Consider the following 18,624-nt stretch of genomic DNA (forward strand, 5'->3'; position numbering starts at 1 on the left):
TGACCCACAGCCGCTTTCAGTGATTGGCATATTTTTGGTATAAATAGTCGGAATTTCAAACTGCGAATAGGTGCAGAGAGCCAGAATTTGGGTCCAAAATATGGGTCAGGTATCCAATTTGGGATGTTTGGGATATTTTGAAAACTGCAAGGGGGTTAGGGCAAAATGTGACCCACCGCCGCTTTCAGTAATTGACTAATTTTTGGTATAAAAATTCGGATTTTCAAACTGCGAATAGGTGCAGAGAGCCAGAAATTGGGTCCAAAATATGGCTCAGGTATCGAATTTGGGATGTTAGGGATATTTTGAAAACTGCAGCAGGGTTTGGGCAAAATGTGACGCACCGCCGCTTTCAGTAATTGGCATATTTTTTGTATAAAAAGTCGTAATTTCAAATTGTGAATAAGTGCAGAGAGCCAGAATTTGGGTCCAAAATATGGCTCAGGTATCGAATTTGGAATGTTTGGGATATTTTGAAAACTGCAGGGGGGGTTTGGGCAAAATGTGACCCACCGCCGCTTTCAGTAATTGACTAATTTTTGGTATAAAAAGTCGGAATTTCACACTGCGAATATGTGCAGAAAGCCAGAATTTGGGTCTAAAATATGGCTCCCGTATCGAATTTGGGATGTTTGGGATATTTTGAAAACTGCAGGGTGGTTTGGGCAAAATGTGACCTACCGCTGCTTTCAGTAATTGGCTAATTTTTGGTATAAAAAGTTGGATTTTCAAACTGCGAATAGGTGCAGAGAGCCAGAATTTAGGTCCAAAATATGGGTCAGGTATCGAATTTGGGATGTTTGGGATATTTTGAAAACTGCAGGGGGGTTTGGGCAAAATGTGTCCCACCGCCTCTTTCAGTAATTGACTAATTTTTGGTATAAAAATTTGGATTTTCAAACTGCGAATAGGTGCAGAGAGCCAGAATTTGGATCCAATATATGGCTCAAGTATCGAATTTGGGATGTTTGGGATATTTTGAAAACTGCAGGGGGGTTTGGGGAAAATGTGACCCACAGCCGCTTTCAGTAATTGGCATATTTTTGGTATATAAAGTAGGAATTTCAAACTGCGAATAAGTGCAGAGAGCCAGAACTTGGGTCCAAAATATGGCTCAGGTATCGAGTTTGGGATGTTTGGGATATTTTGAAAACAGCAGGGGGGTTTGGGCAAAATGTGACAAACCGCCGATTTCAGTAATTGGCATATTTTTTGTACAAAAAGTCGGAATTTCAAACTGCGAATAGGTGCAGAGGGCCAGAATTTGGGTCCAATATATGGCTCAGGTATCGAGTTTGGGATGTTTGGGATATTTTGAAAACTGCAGGGGGGTTTCGGCAAAATGTGAACGACCGCCGCTTTCAGTAATTAACAGACTTTTGGTATAAAAATTCGGAATTTCAAACTGTGAATAGGTGCAGAGGGCCAGAATTTGGGTCCAAAATATGGCTCAGGTATCGAATTTGGGATGTTTGGGATATTTTGAAAACTCCAGGGGGATTTGGGCAAAATGTGACACACCGCTGGTATCAGTAATTGGCATATTTTCGGTATAAAAAGTCGGAACTTCAAAGTGCTAACAGGTGCAGAGAGCCAGAATTTGGGTCCAAAATATGGCTCAGGTATCGAATTTGGAATGTTTGGGATATTTTGAAAACTGCAGGGGGGTTTGGGCAAAATGTGACCCACAGCCGCTTTCAGTGATTGGCATATTTTTGGTATAAATAGTCGGAATTTCAAACTGCGAATAGGTGCAGAGAGCCAGAATTTGGGTCCAAAATATGGGTCAGGTATCCAATTTGGGATGTTTGGGATATTTTGAAAACTGCAAGGGGGTTAGGGCAAAATGTGACCTCCGCCGCTTTCAGTAATTGACTAATTTTTGGTATAAAAATTCGGATTTTCAAACTGCGAATAGGTGCAGAGAGCCTGAAATTGGGTCCAAAATATGGCTCAGGTATCGAATTTGGGATGTTAGGGATATTTTGAAAACTGCAGCAGGGTTTGGGCAAAATGTGACGCACCGCCGCTTTCAGTAATTGGCATATTTTTTGTATAAAAAGTCGTAATTTCAAATTGTGAATAAGTGCAGAGAGCCAGAATTTGGGTCCAAAATATGGCTCAGGTATCGAATTTGGAATGTTTGGGATATTTTGAAAACTGCAGGGGGGGTTTGGGCAAAATGTGACCCACCGCCGCTTTCAGTAATTGACTAATTTTTGGTATAAAAATTCGGATTTTCAAACTGCGAATAGGTGCAGAAAGCCAGAATTTGGGTCCAAAATATGGCTCAGGTATCCAATTTGGGATGTTTGGGATATTTTGAAAACTGCAGGGGGGGTTTTGGCAAAATGTGACCCACCGCCGCTTTCAGTAATTGGCAGATTTATGGCATAAAAATTTGGAATTTCAAACTGTGAATAGGTGCATAGAGCCAGAAATTGGGTCCAAAATATGGCTCAGGAATCGAATTTGGGATGTTTGGGATATTTTGAAAACTGCAGGGGGGTTTGGGCAAAATGTGACCCACTGCTGCTTTCAGTAATAGGCAGATTTTTGGTATTAAAAGTCGGAATTTCGTACTGCGAATAGGTGCAGAGAGCCAGAATTTGGGTCCAAAATATGGCTCAGGTATCGAATTTGGGATGTTAGGGATATTTTGAAAACTGCAGCAGGGTTTGGGCAAAATGTGACACACCGCCGCTTTCAGTAATTGGCATATTTTTTGTATAAAAAGTCGTAATTTCAAATTGTGAATAAGTGCAGAGAGCCAGAATTTGGGTCCAAAATATGGCTTGGGTATCGAATTTGGAATGTTTATGATATTTTGAAAACTGCAGGGGGGTTTGGGCAAAATGTGACCCACAGCTGCTTTCAGTAATTGGCTAATTTTTGGTATAAAAAGTCGAAATTTCACACTGCGAATATGTGCAGAAAGCCAGAATTTGGGTCAAAAATATGGCTCCCGTATCGAATTTGGGATGTTTGGGATATTTTGAAAACTGCAGGGTGGTTTGGGCAAAATGTGACCCACCGCTGCTTTCAGTAATTGGCTAATTTTTGGTATAAAAAGTTGGATTTTCAAACTGCGAATAGGTGCAGAGAGCCAGAATTTAGGTCCAAAATATGGGTCAGGTATCGAATTTGGGATGTTTGGGATATTTTGAAAACTGCAGGGGGGTTTGGGCAAAATGTGACCCACCGCCTCTTTCAGTAATTGACTAATTTTTGGTATAAAAATTTGGATTTTCAAACTGCGAATAGGTGCAGAGAGCCAGAATTTGGGTCCAAAATATGGCTCAGGTATCCAATTTGGGATGTTTGGGATATTTTGAAAACTGCAGGGGGGGTTTTGGGAAAATGTGACCCACCGCCGCTTTCAGTAATTGGCAGATTTTTGGTATAAAAATTTGGAATTTCGAACTGTGAATAGGTGCAGAGAGCCAGAATTTGGGTCCAAAATATGGCTCAGGAATCGAATTTGGGATGTTTGGGATATTTTGAAAACTGCAGGGGGGTTTGGGCAAAATGTGACCCACTGCCGCTTTCAGTAATAGGCAGATTTTTTGTATTAAAAGTCGGAATTTCAAACTGCGAATAGGTGCAGAGAGCCAGAATTTGGGTCCAAAATATGGCTCAGGTATCGAATTTGGGATGTTTGGGATATTTTGAAAACTGCAGGGGGGTTTGGGCAAAATGTGACCAACCGCCGCTTTCAGTAATTGGCATATTTTTGGTATACATATTCGGAATTTCAAACTGCGAATAGGTGCAGATAGCCAGAATTTGGGTCCAAAATATGGCTCAGGTATCGACTTTGGAATGTTTGGGATATTTTGAAAACTGCAGGGGGATTTGGGCAAAATGTGACACACCGCTGGTATCAGTAATTGGCATATTTTCGGTATAAAAAGTCGGAACTTCAAAGTGCGAATAGGCGCAGAGAGCCAGAATTTGGGTCCAAAATATGACTCGGGTATCGAATTTGGAATGTTTGGGATATTTTGAAAACTGCAGGGGGGTTTGGGCAAAATGTGACCCACAGCCGCTTTCAGTGATTGGCATATTTTTGGTATAAATAGTCGGAATTTCAAAATGCGAATAGGTGCAGAGAGCCAGAATTTGGGTCCAAAATATGGGTCAGGTATCCAATTTGGGATGTTTGGGATATTTTGAAAACTGCAAGGGGGTTTGGGCAAAATGTGACCCACCGCCGCTTTCAGTAATTGTTTAATTTTTGGTATAAAAAGTCGGATTTTCAAACTGTGAATAGGTGCAGAGAGCCAGAATTTGGGTCCAAAATATGGCTCAGGTATCGAATTTGGGATGTTTGGGATATTTTGAAAACTGCAGGGGGATTTGTCCATAATGTGACTCACCGCTGGTATCAGTAATTGGCATATTATCGGTATAAAAAGTCGGAACTTCAAACGGCGAATAGGTGCAGAGAGCCAGAATTTGGGTTCAAAATATGGGTTGGGTATCGAATTTGGAATGTTTGGGATATTTTTAAAACTGCAGGGGGGTTTGGGCAAAATGTGACCCACCGCTGCTTTCAGTAATTGGCTAATTTTTGGAATAAAATTCGAATTTTCAAACTGCAAATAGTTGCAGAGTCAGAATTTAGGTCCAAAATATGGGTCAGGTATAGAATTTGGGATGTTTGGGATATTTTGAAAACTTCAGGTTGGTTTGGGCAAAATGTGACCCACCGCCGCTTTCAGTAATTGGCTAATTTTTGGTATAAAATTCGGATTTTCAAACTGCGAATAGGCGCAGAGAGCCAGAATTTGAGTCCAAAATATGGCTCAGGTATCGAATTTGGGATGTTTGGGATATTTTGAAAACTGCAGGGGGGTTTTGGCAAAATGTGACCCACCGCTGCTTTCAGTAATTTGCAGATTTTTGGTATAAAAAATCGGATTTTAAAACTGTGAATAGGTGCAGAGAGCCAGAATTTGGGTCCAAAATATGGCTCAGGTATCGAATTTGGGATGTTTGGGATATTTTGAAAACTGCAGGGGGGTTTGGGGAAAATGTGACCCACAGCCGCTTTCAGTAATTGGCATATTTTTGGTATATAAAGTAGGAATTTCAAACTGCGAATAGGTGCAGAGAGCCAGAATTTGGGTCCAAAATATGGCTCAGGTATCGAATTTGGGATGTTTGGGATATTTTGAAAATTGCAGGGGAATTTGGGCAAAATGTGACCCACCGCCGCTTTCAGTGATTGGCATATTTTTGGTATAAATATTCGGAATTTCAAACTGCGAATAGGTGCAGAGAGCCAGAATTTGGGTCCAAAATATGGGTCAGGTATCCAATTTGGGATGTTTGGGATATTTTGAATACTGCAGCAGGGTTTGGGCAAAATGTGACCCACCGCCGCTTTCAGTAATTGACTAATTTTTGGTATAAAAATTCGGATTTTCAAACTGCGAATAGGTGCAGAGAGCCAGAATTTGGGTCCAAAATATGGCTCAGGTATCGAATTTGGAATGTTTGGGATATTTTGAAAACTGCAGGGGGGTTTGGGCAAAATGTGACCCACAGCCGCTTTCAGTGATTGGCACATTTTTGGTATAAATAGTCGGAATTTCAAACTGCGAATAGGTGCAGAGAGCCAGAATTTGGGTCCAAAATATGGCTCACGTAACGAATTTGGGATGTTTGGGATATTTTGAAAACTGCAGGGGGGTTTGGGCAAAATGTGACCCACCGCCGCTTTCAGTAATTGTTTAATTTTTGGTATAAAAAGTCGGATTTTCAAACTGTGAATAGGTGCAGAGAGCCAGAATTTTGGTCCAAAATATGGCTCAGGTATCGAACTTGGGATGTTTGGGATATTTTGAAAACTGCAGGGGGATTTGTCCAAAATGTGACTCACCGATGGTATCAGTAATTGGCATATTATCGGCATAAAAATTCGTAACTTCAAACTGCGAATAGGTGCAGAGAGCCAGAATTTGGGTTCAAAATATGGCTTGGGTATCGAATTTGGAGTGTTTGGGATATTTTGAAAACTGCAGGGGGGTTTGGGCAAAATGTGACCCACCGCCGCTTCCAGTAATTGGCTAATTTTTGGTATAAAAAGTCGAATTTTCAAACTGCGAATAGGTGCAGAGAGTCAGAATTTAGGTCCAAAATATGAGTCAGGTATCGAATTTGGGATGTTTGGGATATTTTGAAAACTGCAGGGGTGTTTGGCAAAATGTGACCCACCTCCGCTTTCAGTAATTGACTAATTTTTGGTATAAAAATTCGGATTTTCAAACTGCGAATAGGTGCAGAGAGCCAGAATTTGGGTCCAAAATATGGCTCAGGTATCGAATTTGGAATGTTTGGGATATTTTGAAAACTGCAGGGGGGGTTTGGGCAAAATGTGACCCACAGCCGCTTTCAGTGATTGGCATATTTTTGGTATAAATAGTCGGAATTTCAAACTGCGAATAGGTGCAGAGAGCCAGAATTTGGGTCCAAAATATGGCTCACGTATCGAATTTGGGATGTTTGGGATATTTTGAAAACTGCAGGGGGGTTTAGGCAAAATGTGACCCACAGCCGCTTTCAGTAATTGGATAATTTTTGGTATAAAAAGTCGGAACTTCGAACTGCGAATAGGGGCAGAGAGCAAGAATTCAAGTACAAAATATGGCTCACGTATCGAATTTGGGATGTTTGGGATATTTTGAAAACTGCAGGGGGGTTTGGGCAAAATGTGACCCACAGCCGCTTTCAGTAATTGGCATATTTTTGGTATATAAAGTAGGAATTTCAAACTGCGAATAAGTGCAGAGCCAGAATTTGGGTCCAAAATATGGCTCAGGTATCGAGTTTGGGATGTTTGGGATATTTTGAAAACAGCAGGGGGGTTTGGGCAAAATGTGACAAACCGCCGATTTCAGTAATTGGCATATTTTTTGTATAAAAAGTCGGAATTTCAAACTGCGAATAGGTGCAGAGAGCCAGAATTTGGGTCCAATATATGGCTCAGGTATCGAGTTTGGGATGTTTGGGATATTTTGAAAACTGCAGGGGGGTTTCTGCAAAATGTGACCGACCGCCGCTTTCAGTAATTAACAGATTTTTATTATAAAAATTCGGAATTTCAAACTGTGAATAGGTGCAGAGAGCCAGAATTTGGGTCCAAAATATGGCTCAGGTATCGAATTCGGGATGTTTGGGATATTTTGAAAACTGCAGGGGAATTTGGGCAAAATGTGACCCACCGCCGCTTTCAGTGATTGGCATATTTTTGGTATAAATAGTCGGAATTTCAAACTGCGAATAGGTGCAGAGAGCCAGAATTTGGGTCCAAAATATGGGTCAGGTATCCAATTTGGAAAGTTTGGGATATTTTGAATACTGCAAGGGGGTTTGGGCAAAATGTGACCCACCTCCGCTTTCAGTAATTGACTAATTTTTGGTATAAAAATTCGGATTTTCAAACTGCGAATAGGTGCAGAGAGCCAGAAATTGGATCCAAAATATGGCTCAGGTATCGAATTTGGGATGTTAGGGATATTTTGAAAACTGCAGCAGGGTTTGAGCAAAATGTGACGCACCGCCGCTTTCAGTAATTGGCATATTTTTTGTATAAAAAGTCGTAATTTCAAATTGTGAATAAGTGCAGAGAGCCAGAATTTGGGTCCAAAATATGGCTCAGGTATCGAAATTGGAATGTTTGGGATATTTTGAAAACTGCAGGGGGGTTTGGGCAAAATGTGACCCACAGCCGCTTTCAGTGATTGGCACATTTTTGGTATAAATAGTCGGAATTTCAAACTGCGAATAGGTGCAGAGAGCCAGAATTTGGGTCCAAAATATGGCTCACGTATCGAATTTGGGATGTTTGGGATATTTTGAAAACTGCAGGGGGATTTGTCCAAAATGTGACTCACCGATGGTATCAGTAATTGGCATATTATCGGCATAAAAAGTCGGAACTTCAAACTGCGAATAGGTGCAGAGAGCCAGAATTTGGGTTCAAAATATGGCTTGGGTATCGAATTTGGAGTGTTTGGGATATTTTTAAAACTGCAGGGGGGTTTGGGCAAAATGTGACCCACCGCCGCTTTCAGTAATTGGCTAATTTTTGGTATAAAAAGTCGAATTTTCAAACTGCGAATAGGTGCAGAGAGTCAGAATTTAGGTCCAAAATATGAGTCAGGTATCGAATTTGGGATGTTTGGGATATTTTGAAAACTGCAGGGGTGTTTGGCAAAATGTGACCCACCTCCGCTTGCAGTAATTGACTAATTTTTGGTATAAAAATTCGGATTTTCAAACTGCGAATAGGTGCAGAGAGCCAGAATTTGGGTCCAAAATATGGCTCAGGTATCGAATTTGGAATGTTTGGGATATTTTGAAAACTGCAGGGGGGGGTTTGGGCAAAATGTGACCCACAGCCGCTTTCAGTGATTGGCATATTTTTGGTATAAATAGTCGGAATTTCAAACTGCGAATAGGTGCAGAGAGCCAGAATTTGGGTCCAAAATATGGCTCACGTATCGAATTTGGGATGTTTGGGATATTTTGAAAACTGCAGGGGGGTTTGGGCAAAATGTGACCCACAGCCGCTTTCAGTAATTGGATAATTTTTGGTATAAAAAGTCGGAACTTCGAACTGCGAATAGGGGCAGAGAGCAAGAATTCAGGTACAAAATATGGCTCAGGTATCCAATTTGGGATGTTTGGGATATTTTGAAAACTGCAGTGGGGTTTGGGCAAAATGTGACCCACCGCCGCTTTCAGTAATTGGCAGATTTTTGGTATAAAAATTCGGATTTTCAAACTGCGAATAAATGAAGAGAGCCAGAATTTGGATCCAATATATGGCTCAAGTGTCGAATTTTGGGATGTTTGGGATATTTTGAAAACTGCAGGGGGGTTTGGGGAAAATGTGACCCACAGCCGCTTTCAGTAATTGGCATATTTTTGGTATATAAAGTAGGAATTTCAAACTGCGAATAAGTGCAGAGAGCCAGAATTTGGGTCCAAAATATGGCTCAGGTATCGAGTTTGGGATGTTTGGGATATTTTGAAAACAGCAGGGGGGTTTGGGCAAAATGTGACAAACCGCCGATTTCAGTAATTGGCATATTTTTTGTATAAAAAGTCGGAATTTCAAACTGCGAATAGGTGCAGAGAGCCAGAATTTGGGTCCAAAATATGGCTCAGGTATCGAATTAGGGATGTTTGGGATATTTTGAAAACTGCAGGGGAATTTGGGCAAAATGTGACACACCGCTGGTATCAGTAATTGGCATATTTTCGGTATAAAAAGTCGGAACTTCAAAGTGCGAATAGGTGCAGAGAGCCAGAATTTGGGTCCAAAATATGGCTCAGGTATCCAATTTGGGATGTTTGGGATATTTAGAAAACTGCAAGGGGGTTTGGGCAAAATGTGACCCACCGCCGCTTTCAGTATTTGACTAATTTTTGGTATAAAAATTCGGATTTTCAAACTGCGAATAGGTGCAGAGAGCCAGAAATTGGGTCCAAAATATGGCTCAGGTATCGAATTTGGGATGTTAGGGATATTTTGAAAACTGCAGCAGGGTTTGGGCAAAATGTGACGCACCGCCGCTTTCAGTAATTTTTTTTTTTTTTGTATAAAAAGTCGTAAGTTCAAATTGTGAATAAGTGCAGAGAGCCAGAATTTGGGTCCAAAATAAGGCTCAGGTATCGAATTTGGAATGTTTGGGATATTTTGAAAACTTCAGGGGGGTTTGGGCAAAATGTGACCCACAGCCGCTTTCAGTGATTGGCATATTTTTGGTATAAATAGTCGGAATTTCAAACTGCGAATAGGTGCAGAGAGCCAGAATTTGGGTCCAAAATATGGCTCACGTATCGAATTTGGGATGTTTGGGATATTTTGAAAACTGCAGGGGGGTTTGGGCAAAATGTGACCCACCGCCGCTTTCAGTAATTGTTTAATTTTTGGTATAAAAAGTAGGATTTTCAAACTGTGAATAGGTGCAGAGAGCCAGAATTTGGGTCCAAAATATGGCTCAGGTATCGAACTTGGGATGTTTGGGATATTTTGAAAACTGCAGGGGGATTTGTCCAAAATGTGACTCACCGATGGTATCAGTAATTGGCATATTATCGGTATAAAAAGTCGGAACTTCAAACTGCGAATAGGTGCAGAGAGCCAGAATTTGGGTTCAAAATATGGCTTGGGTATCGAATTTGGAGTGTTTGGGATATTTTTAAAACTGCAGGGGGGTTTGGGCAAAATGTGACCCACCGCCGCTTGCAGTAATTGGCTAATTTTTGGTATAAAAAGTCGAATTTTCAAACTGCGAATTGGTGCAGAGAGTCAGAATTTAGGTCCAAAATATGGGTCAGGTATCGAATTTGGGATGTTTGGGATATTTTGAAAACTGCAGGGGGGTTTGGCAAAATGTGACCCACCTCTGCTTTCAGTAATTGACTAATTTTTGGTATAAAAATTCGGATTTTCAAACTGCGAATAGGTGCAGAGAGCCAGAATTTGGGTCCAAAATATGGCTCAGGTATCGAATTTGGAATGTTTGGGATATTTTGAAAACTGCAGGGGGGGTTTGGGCAAAATGTGACCCACAGCCGCTTTCAGTGATTGGCATATTTTTGGTATAAATAGTCGGAATTTCAAACTGCGAATAGGTGCAGAGAGCCAGAATTTGGGTCCAAAATATGGCTCAGGTATCGAATTTGGAATGTTTGGGATATTTTGAAAACTGCAGGGGGGTTTGGGCAAAATGTGACCCACAGCCGCTTTCAGTAATTGGATAATTTTTGGTATAAAAAGTCGGAACTTCGAACTGCGAATAGGGGCAGAGAGCAAGAATTCAGGTACAAAATATGGCTCAGGTATCCAATTTGGGATGTTTGGGATATATTGAAAACTGCTGGGGGGGGGGGTTGGGCAAAATATGACCCACCGCCGCCTTCAGTAATTGGCAGATTTTTGGTATAAAAATTCGGAATTTCAAACTGTGAATAGGTGCAGAGAGCCAGAATTTGGGTCCAAAATATGGCTCAGGTATCGAACTTGGGATGTTTGGGATATTTTGAAAACTGCAGGGGGATTTGTCCAAAATGTGACTCACAGCTGCTTTCAGTAATTGGTATATTTTTGGTATAAATAGTCGGAATTTCAAACTGCGAATAGGTGCAGAGAGCCAGAATTTGGGTCCAAAATATGGCTCAAGTATCGAATTTGGGATGTTTGGGATATTTTGAAAACTTCAGGGGGGTTTGGGCAAAATGTGACCCACCACCGCTTTCAGTAATTGGCTAATTTTTGGTATAAAAAGTCGAATTTTCAAACTGCGAATAGGTGCAGAGAGCCAGAATTTTGGTCCAAAATATGGGTCAGGTATCGAATTTGGGATATTTTGAAAACAGCAAGGGGGTTTGGGCAAAATGTGACCCACCGTCGCTTTCAGTAATTGGCAGATTTTTGGCATAAAAAGTCGGAATTTCAAACTGCGAATAAATGCAGAGAGCCGGAATTTGGATCCAATATATGGCTCAAGTATCGAATTTGGGATGATTGGGATATTTTGAAAACTGCAGGGGGGTTTGGGCAAAATGTGACCCACCGCCGCTTTCAGTAATTGTTTAATTTTTGGTATAAAAAGTAGGATTTTCAAACTGTGAATAGGTGCAGAGAGCCAGAATTTGGGTCCAAAATATGGCTCAGGTATCGAACTTGGGATGTTTGGGATATTTTGAAAACTGCAGGGGGATTTGTCCAAAATGTGACTCACCGATGGTATCAGTAATTGGCATATTATCGGTATAAAAAGTCGGAACTTCAAACTGCGAATAGGTGCAGAGAGCCAGAATTTGGGTTCAAAATATGGCTTGGGTATCGAATTTGGAGTGTTTGGGATATTTTTAAAACTGCAGGGGGGTTTGGGCAAAATGTGACCCACCGCCGCTTTCAGTAATTGGCTAATTTTTGGTATAAAAAGTCGAATTTTCAAACTGCGAATAGGTGCAGAGAGTCAGAATTTAGGTCCAAAATATGGGTCAGGTATCGAATTTGGGATGTTTGGGATATTTTGAAAACTGCAGGGGGGTTTGGCAAAATGTGACCCACCTCCGCTTTCAGTAATTGACTAATTTTTGGTATAAAAATTCGGATTTTCAAACTGCGAATAGGTGCAGAGAGCCAGAATTTGGGTCCAAAATATGGCTCAGGTATCGAATTTGGAATGTTTGGGATATTTTGAAAACTGCAGGGGGGGTTTGGGCAAAATGTGACCCACAGCCGCTTTCAGTGATTGGCATATTTTTGGTATAAATAGTCGGAATTTCAAACTGCGAATAGGTGCAGAGAGCCAGAATTTGGGTCCAAAATATGGCTCACGTATCGAATTTGGGATGTTTGGGATATTTTGAAAACTGCAGGGGGGTTTGGGCAAAATGTGACCCTCAGCCGCTTTCAGTAATTGGATAATTTTTGGTATAAAAAGTCGGAACTTCGAACTGCGAATAGGGGCAGAGAGCAAGAATTCAGGTACAAAGTATGGCTCAGGTATCCAATTTGGGATGTTTGGGATATATTGAAAACTGCTGGGGGGGGGGGGGGTTGGGCAAAATATGACCCACCGCCGCCTTCAGTAATTGGCAGATTTTTGGTTAAAAAATTCGGAATTTCAAACTGTGAATAGGTGCAGAGAGCCAGAATTTGGTTCAAAAATATGGGTCAGGTATCGAATTTGGGATGTTTGGGATATTTTGAAAACTGCAGGGGGGTTTGGGGAAAATGTGACCCACAGCTGCTTTCAGTAATTGGTATATTTTTGGTATAAATAGTCGGAATTTCAAACTGCGAATAGGTGCAGAGAGCCAGAATTTGGGTCCAAAATATGGCTCAAGTATCGAATTTGGGATGTTTGGGATATTTTGAAAACTTCAGAGGGGTTTGGGCAAAATGTGACCCACCACCACTTTCAGTAATTGGCTAATTTTTGGTATAAAAAGTCGAATTTTCAAACTGCGAATAGGTGCAGAGAGCCAGAATTTTGGTCCAAAATATGGGTCAGGTATCCAATTTGGGATCTTTGGGATATTTTGAAAACTGCAGGGGGGTTTGGTCAAAATGTGACCCACAGCTGCTTTCAGTAATTGGCATATTTTTGGTATAAATAGTCGGAATATCAAACTGCGAATAGGTGCAGAGAGCCAGAATTTGGGTCCAAAATATGGCTCAGGTATCGAATTTGTGATGTTTGGGATATTTTGAAAACTTCAGGTGGGTTTGGGCAAAATTTGACCCACCACCGCTTTCAGTAATTGGCTAATTTTTGGTATAAAAATTCGCAATTTCAAACTGCGAATAGGTGCAGAGAGCCAGAATTTGGGTCCAAAATATGGCTCAGGTATCGAATTTGGGATGTTTGGGATATTTTGAAAACTGCAGGGGGGGTTTGGGCAAAATGTGACCCACCGCTGCTTTCAGTAATTGGCATATTTTTGGTATAAAGAGCCGGATTTTAAAACTGTGAATAGGTGCAGAGAGCCAGAATTTGGGCCGAAAATATGGCTCAGGTATCGAATTTGGGATACTTTGGATATTTTGAAAACTGCAGAGGGGTTTGGGCAAAATGTGACCCACCGCCGCTTGCAGTAATTGGCATATTTTTGGTATAAAAAGTCGAAGTTGCAAACTGTGAATAGGTGCAGAAAGGTAGAATTTGGGTCCAAAATATGGCTCATTTATCGAATTTGGGATACTTTGGATATTTTGAAAACTGCAGGGGAGTTTGGGCAAAATGTGACCCAGCGCCGCTTTCAGTAATTGGCATATTTTTGGTATAAAAAGTCGGAATTTCATACTGCGAATAGGTGCAGAGAGCCAGAATTTGGATCCAATATATGGCTCAGGTATCGAGTTTGGAATGTTTGGGATATTTTGAAAACTGCAGGGGGGTTTCGGCAATATATGACCTACCGCCGCTTTCAGTAATTAACAGACTTTTGGTATAAAAATTCGGAATTTCAAATTGTGAATAGGTGCAGAGAGCCAGAATTTGGGTCCAAAATATGGCTCAGGTATCGAATTTGGAATGTTTGGGATATTTTGAAAACTGCAGGGGGGTTTGGGCAAAATGTGACCCACAGCTGCTTTCAATGATTGGCATATTTTTGGTATAAATATTCGGAATTTCAAACTGCGAATAGGTGCAGAGAGCCAGAATTTGGGTCCAAAATATGGCTCACGTATCGAATTTGGGATGTTTGGGATATTTTGGAAACTGCAGGGGGGTTTGGGCAAAATGTGACCCACCGCCGCTTTCAGTAATTGTTTAATTTTTGGTATAAAAAGTCGGATTTTCAAACTGTGAATAGGTGCAGAGAGCCAGAATTTAGGTCCAAAATATGGTTCAGGTATCGAATTTGGGATGTTTGGGATATTTTTAAAACTGCAGGGGGGTTTGGGCAAAATGTGACCCACAGCCGCTTTCAGTAATTGGCTAATTTTTGGTATAAAAAGTCGGAACTTCAAACAGCGAATAGGGGCAGAGAGCCAGAATTCAGGTACAAAATATGGCTCAGGTATCCAATTTGGGATGTTTGGGATATTTTGAAAACTGCAGGAGGGGGGGGGGGGTTTGGGCAAAATGATAGTTACCGCCGCTTTCAGTAATTGGCATATTTTTTGGTATAAAAAGTTCGAATTTCAAACTGTGAATAGGTCCAGAGAGCAAGAATTTGGGTCCAAAATATGGCTCAGGTATCGAATTTGGGATGTTTGGGATATTTTGAAAACTGCAGGGGTGTTTGGGCAAAATGTGACCCACCGCCGCTTTCAGTAATTGGCATACCCCTTGCCAACAGGTGTCTAGGGGTAAAGGGAATAAAACACTGCCTAACTTGGGGAAACAATGTATCTACGCTAAGGATGACAAACATAACAATTAAATAATACATATAATTGTCAGAAATATTCTTTAGCATGCAATAATATAAATAAAATCCTTATTGAGCAATGAGCAATCACACCAGCACATGAATTCTAATTTGGAAAAATACACAATCATCTAACCAGAGAATTAACCGAGTATTAGCTAAATTAAACATTACCAAGGACTTAACTTAAAACATGTCTCCTCTCGACCAAAGCTGCCAGCCTCTGCCCAAGCGTTGGATCCCAGGGCAATCGTCTACCACAATATCAACTAAACATCCACATAAACTATTGTAGAAATTCTACTAACAAAATGTAGTACTAATATTCATATCATTATTAATCATAAGAGTATATAATAATGTTACGTTACTCAATATAATTTACTGGCAAACAATAATAAGAATTAGTCAAGGTTGAACTATACTCACTCGCTTGACATCAAGTTCCCACACTGGCCACATCCAAATATGGTCAACCCCCCACACGGGGAAACCAACATGAAAATACTTGCAAAAACCTCATACAATATAATGCAACTCAGGCACACAACAGCATGCTACAATATATAACATACAAGAATCTAATATCATCCAACTGGATACTATAATAATTATAGAACAAGGCAATAGTAATATAAGCATCAAGAGTAATGTTAGAATCCTAGTAAGATTCGTAACAGCAGGACTCTGGGTCGAAGGTGTCACTTACTCTACAGGCAGCATAACAGAGGCAAAAACATTGAGCGTTACCCTGAGACAAGGGGACAGAGCAACCTTCAAACTCTCAAAAAGTGAGTGGGGACCCAGGGGTCGCATCCATTGGACCCCTTTCACCCCTACAGGGCTTCCCAGGGCCCTAAGACTGGTTTTGTTAAGGGTAAGCCCAGCCAGGGTACTGCTAACCGGCACCCAAGTCTACCAAACAAATTTCTAAAACTGAACCCCCGGGACGTGTCCACTCACGGGGGCCAAGCAGGGGGAACCACCGAGCCCGGGAGGTCAAGATCCTAATATAACAGGGGGCAGGAGAACAAAAGCAGGCCCCCCCCCCTCACTAGGTACAAAAGCAGGCACCCCCCCCACTAGGTACAAAAGCAGGCCCCCCCCACTAGGTACAAAAGCAGGCCCCCCCCCCCACTAGGTACAAAAGCAGGCCCCCCCACTAGGTACAAAAGCAGGGCCTCCCACTAGGTACAAAATCAGGCCCCCCCCCCACTAGGTACAAAAAAAATGAAAAACCCCGCAAGAGGACAACGGTACCCAGAAGGAACAGAGCCGGTCACTGTAATATGTGAAAACTAGCTGCGCAGTACCCTGTGCTCCTACCAGTGCAAAAACTACCAGTTACTCCAAGGTAAAAAGCAAGGAGGAAACCCCCCAGCACTCAAAGGGCGGTCAATTACCGAGCAGCAAAAGACCAACAGAGGTAGTTCCCAAGTGCCTTGTGGAAGATAACCCCAGTCCCCAAGGGCTGGGGCACTCAGCACTCGGTACAAGGCACTCAGGGAAGGGAACCCTAAGCACATGCAGCCCGAGTACCTGTGAATAATAGATTATTACTCCCAGCTCTCACGCCACTGTAAGAGCAGTACTGAACACAAGGCATAGCACAACAGAGAGAATCTGGAGCTGGAGCCACACGACTGAGCCTTATCACATCAGCCGAGAACTGGGGTGTGGATCGCTGGCATGAGGGGTTTGGGGCTCCCCCTTCCCCCTCCCGGGGGTGTGGGGGGGGGGAGCTGAGCAGACAAGTGACACGGCACATGTGACATCATACTCGTTTTCATTTGGGGGAGTTCCGTCCAGTCGTTAGTTTCAGTAGTGGTTTTAACCAGAAGAGGGGCTTGTTTTGAGGCGCTTGCCTTTCTGGGTGCCTGGCCTGGTCAATGGCAGACATAGAATGCTCCAGATCACATGTGCAGTTCTATAGGCCATTGCTCCTCGTGCCTCTCTGAGGGAGCCAGGTTCTGGCTCGTGGTCCCTGGTAGGCCTAAAACTTCATTCACACTGATGCCAAAGTCTAATAATACTGTATACATATCTGCCTGGATAGCTCTAGGGAGCCTCCGGGCTCTCACCTAGAAAAGGACGTTTCATTACATTCAAAGCTGGTTTTTTTATTGTTTTGTGTGATGGAACTAAAAAGGAGTTCCCAGAAACCTTGGCAAGATGAGAAGGCTCAACTGTATCTACACTCGAATTGAAAGGGACAACCCTCGTAGCTGAAGGAAGGAATATCCCAAAGAAAAACCCCAACCCTAAACCTTCTACTGGGCCAGGGGCAGGGGGAAAAAGAGAAGGGCAAACTCCCTGCCCAAAGGAGAAAGAAGGAAAAGGAGGTATGGACAAAATCACCGCTTATTCCATGAGACAAGTATCATTTGCTAGCCCCGGACCTCAAACCGGGGACACAACCTTGACTGCTGCAATCCAGGAACTAAAGACACCAGCAGTTGCTGCCAGAAGCCCTTCCAAAATTGGCAGAGTAGAGCAACTTGAAGGGAGTATCCCCTTCATGACTCAGGGCCACAGGTGTCACAGACCCAACAGGTAGCAGTGGAGGCAGACAAACTGAACATTGCCACAAAACATGGATGATGCGTTGTGGAAATAATAAGACTCAAATAGTAGTTATATCATCTAAGACAGACCCACCGTCGCTTTCAGTAATTGGCAGATTTTTGGCATAAAAAGTCGGAATTTCAAACTGCGAATAAATGCAGAGAGCCGGAATTTGGATCCAATATATGGCTCAAGTATCGAATTTGGGATGTTTGGGATATTTTGAAAACTGCAGGGGGGTTTGGGCAAAATGTGACCCACCGCCGCTTTCAGTAATTGTTTAATTTTTGGTATAAAAAGTCGGATTTTCAAACTGTGAATAGGTGCAGAGAGCCAGAATGTTGGTCCAAAATATGGCTCAGGTATCGAACTTGGGATGTTTGGGATATTTTGAAAACTGCAGGGGGATTTGTCCAAAATGTGACTCACCGATGGTATCAGTAATTGGCATATTATCGGCATAAAAAGTCGGAACTTCAAACTGCGAATAGGTGCAGAGAGCCAGAATTTGGGTTCAAAATATGGCTTGGGTATCGAATTTGGAGTGTTTGGGATATTTTTAAAACTGCAGGGGGGTTTGGGCAAAATGTGACCCACCGCCGCTTTCAGTAATTGGCTAATTTTTGGTATAAAAAGTCGAATTTTCAAACTGCGAATAGGTGCAGAGAGCCAGAATTTGGGTCCAAAATATGGCTCAGGTATCGAATTTGGAATGTTTGGGATATTTTGAAAACTGCAGGGGGGGTTTGGGCAAAATGTGACCCACAGCCGCTTTCAGTGATTGGCATATTTTTGGTATAAATAGTCGGAATTTCAAACTGCGAATAGGTGCAGAGAGCCAGAATTTGGGTCCAAAATATGGCTCACGTATCGAATTTGGGATGTTTGGGATATTTTGAAAACTGCAGGGGGGTTTGGGCAAAATGTGACCCACAGCCGCTTTCAGTAATTGGATAATTTTTGGTATAAAAAGTCGGAACTTCGAACTGCGAATAGGGGCAGAGAGCAAGAATTCAGGTACAAAATATGGCTCAGGTATCCAATTTGGGATGTTTGGGATATTTTGAAAACTGCAGTGGGGTTTGGGCAAAATGTGACCCACCGCCGCTTTCAGTAATTGGCAGATTTTTGGTATAAAAATTCGGA

Source organism: Procambarus clarkii, chromosome 56 (genome assembly GCF_040958095.1).
Source record: "Procambarus clarkii isolate CNS0578487 chromosome 56, FALCON_Pclarkii_2.0, whole genome shotgun sequence".
In the NCBI taxonomy this organism is placed as follows: Eukaryota; Metazoa; Arthropoda; class Malacostraca; order Decapoda; family Cambaridae; genus Procambarus; species Procambarus clarkii.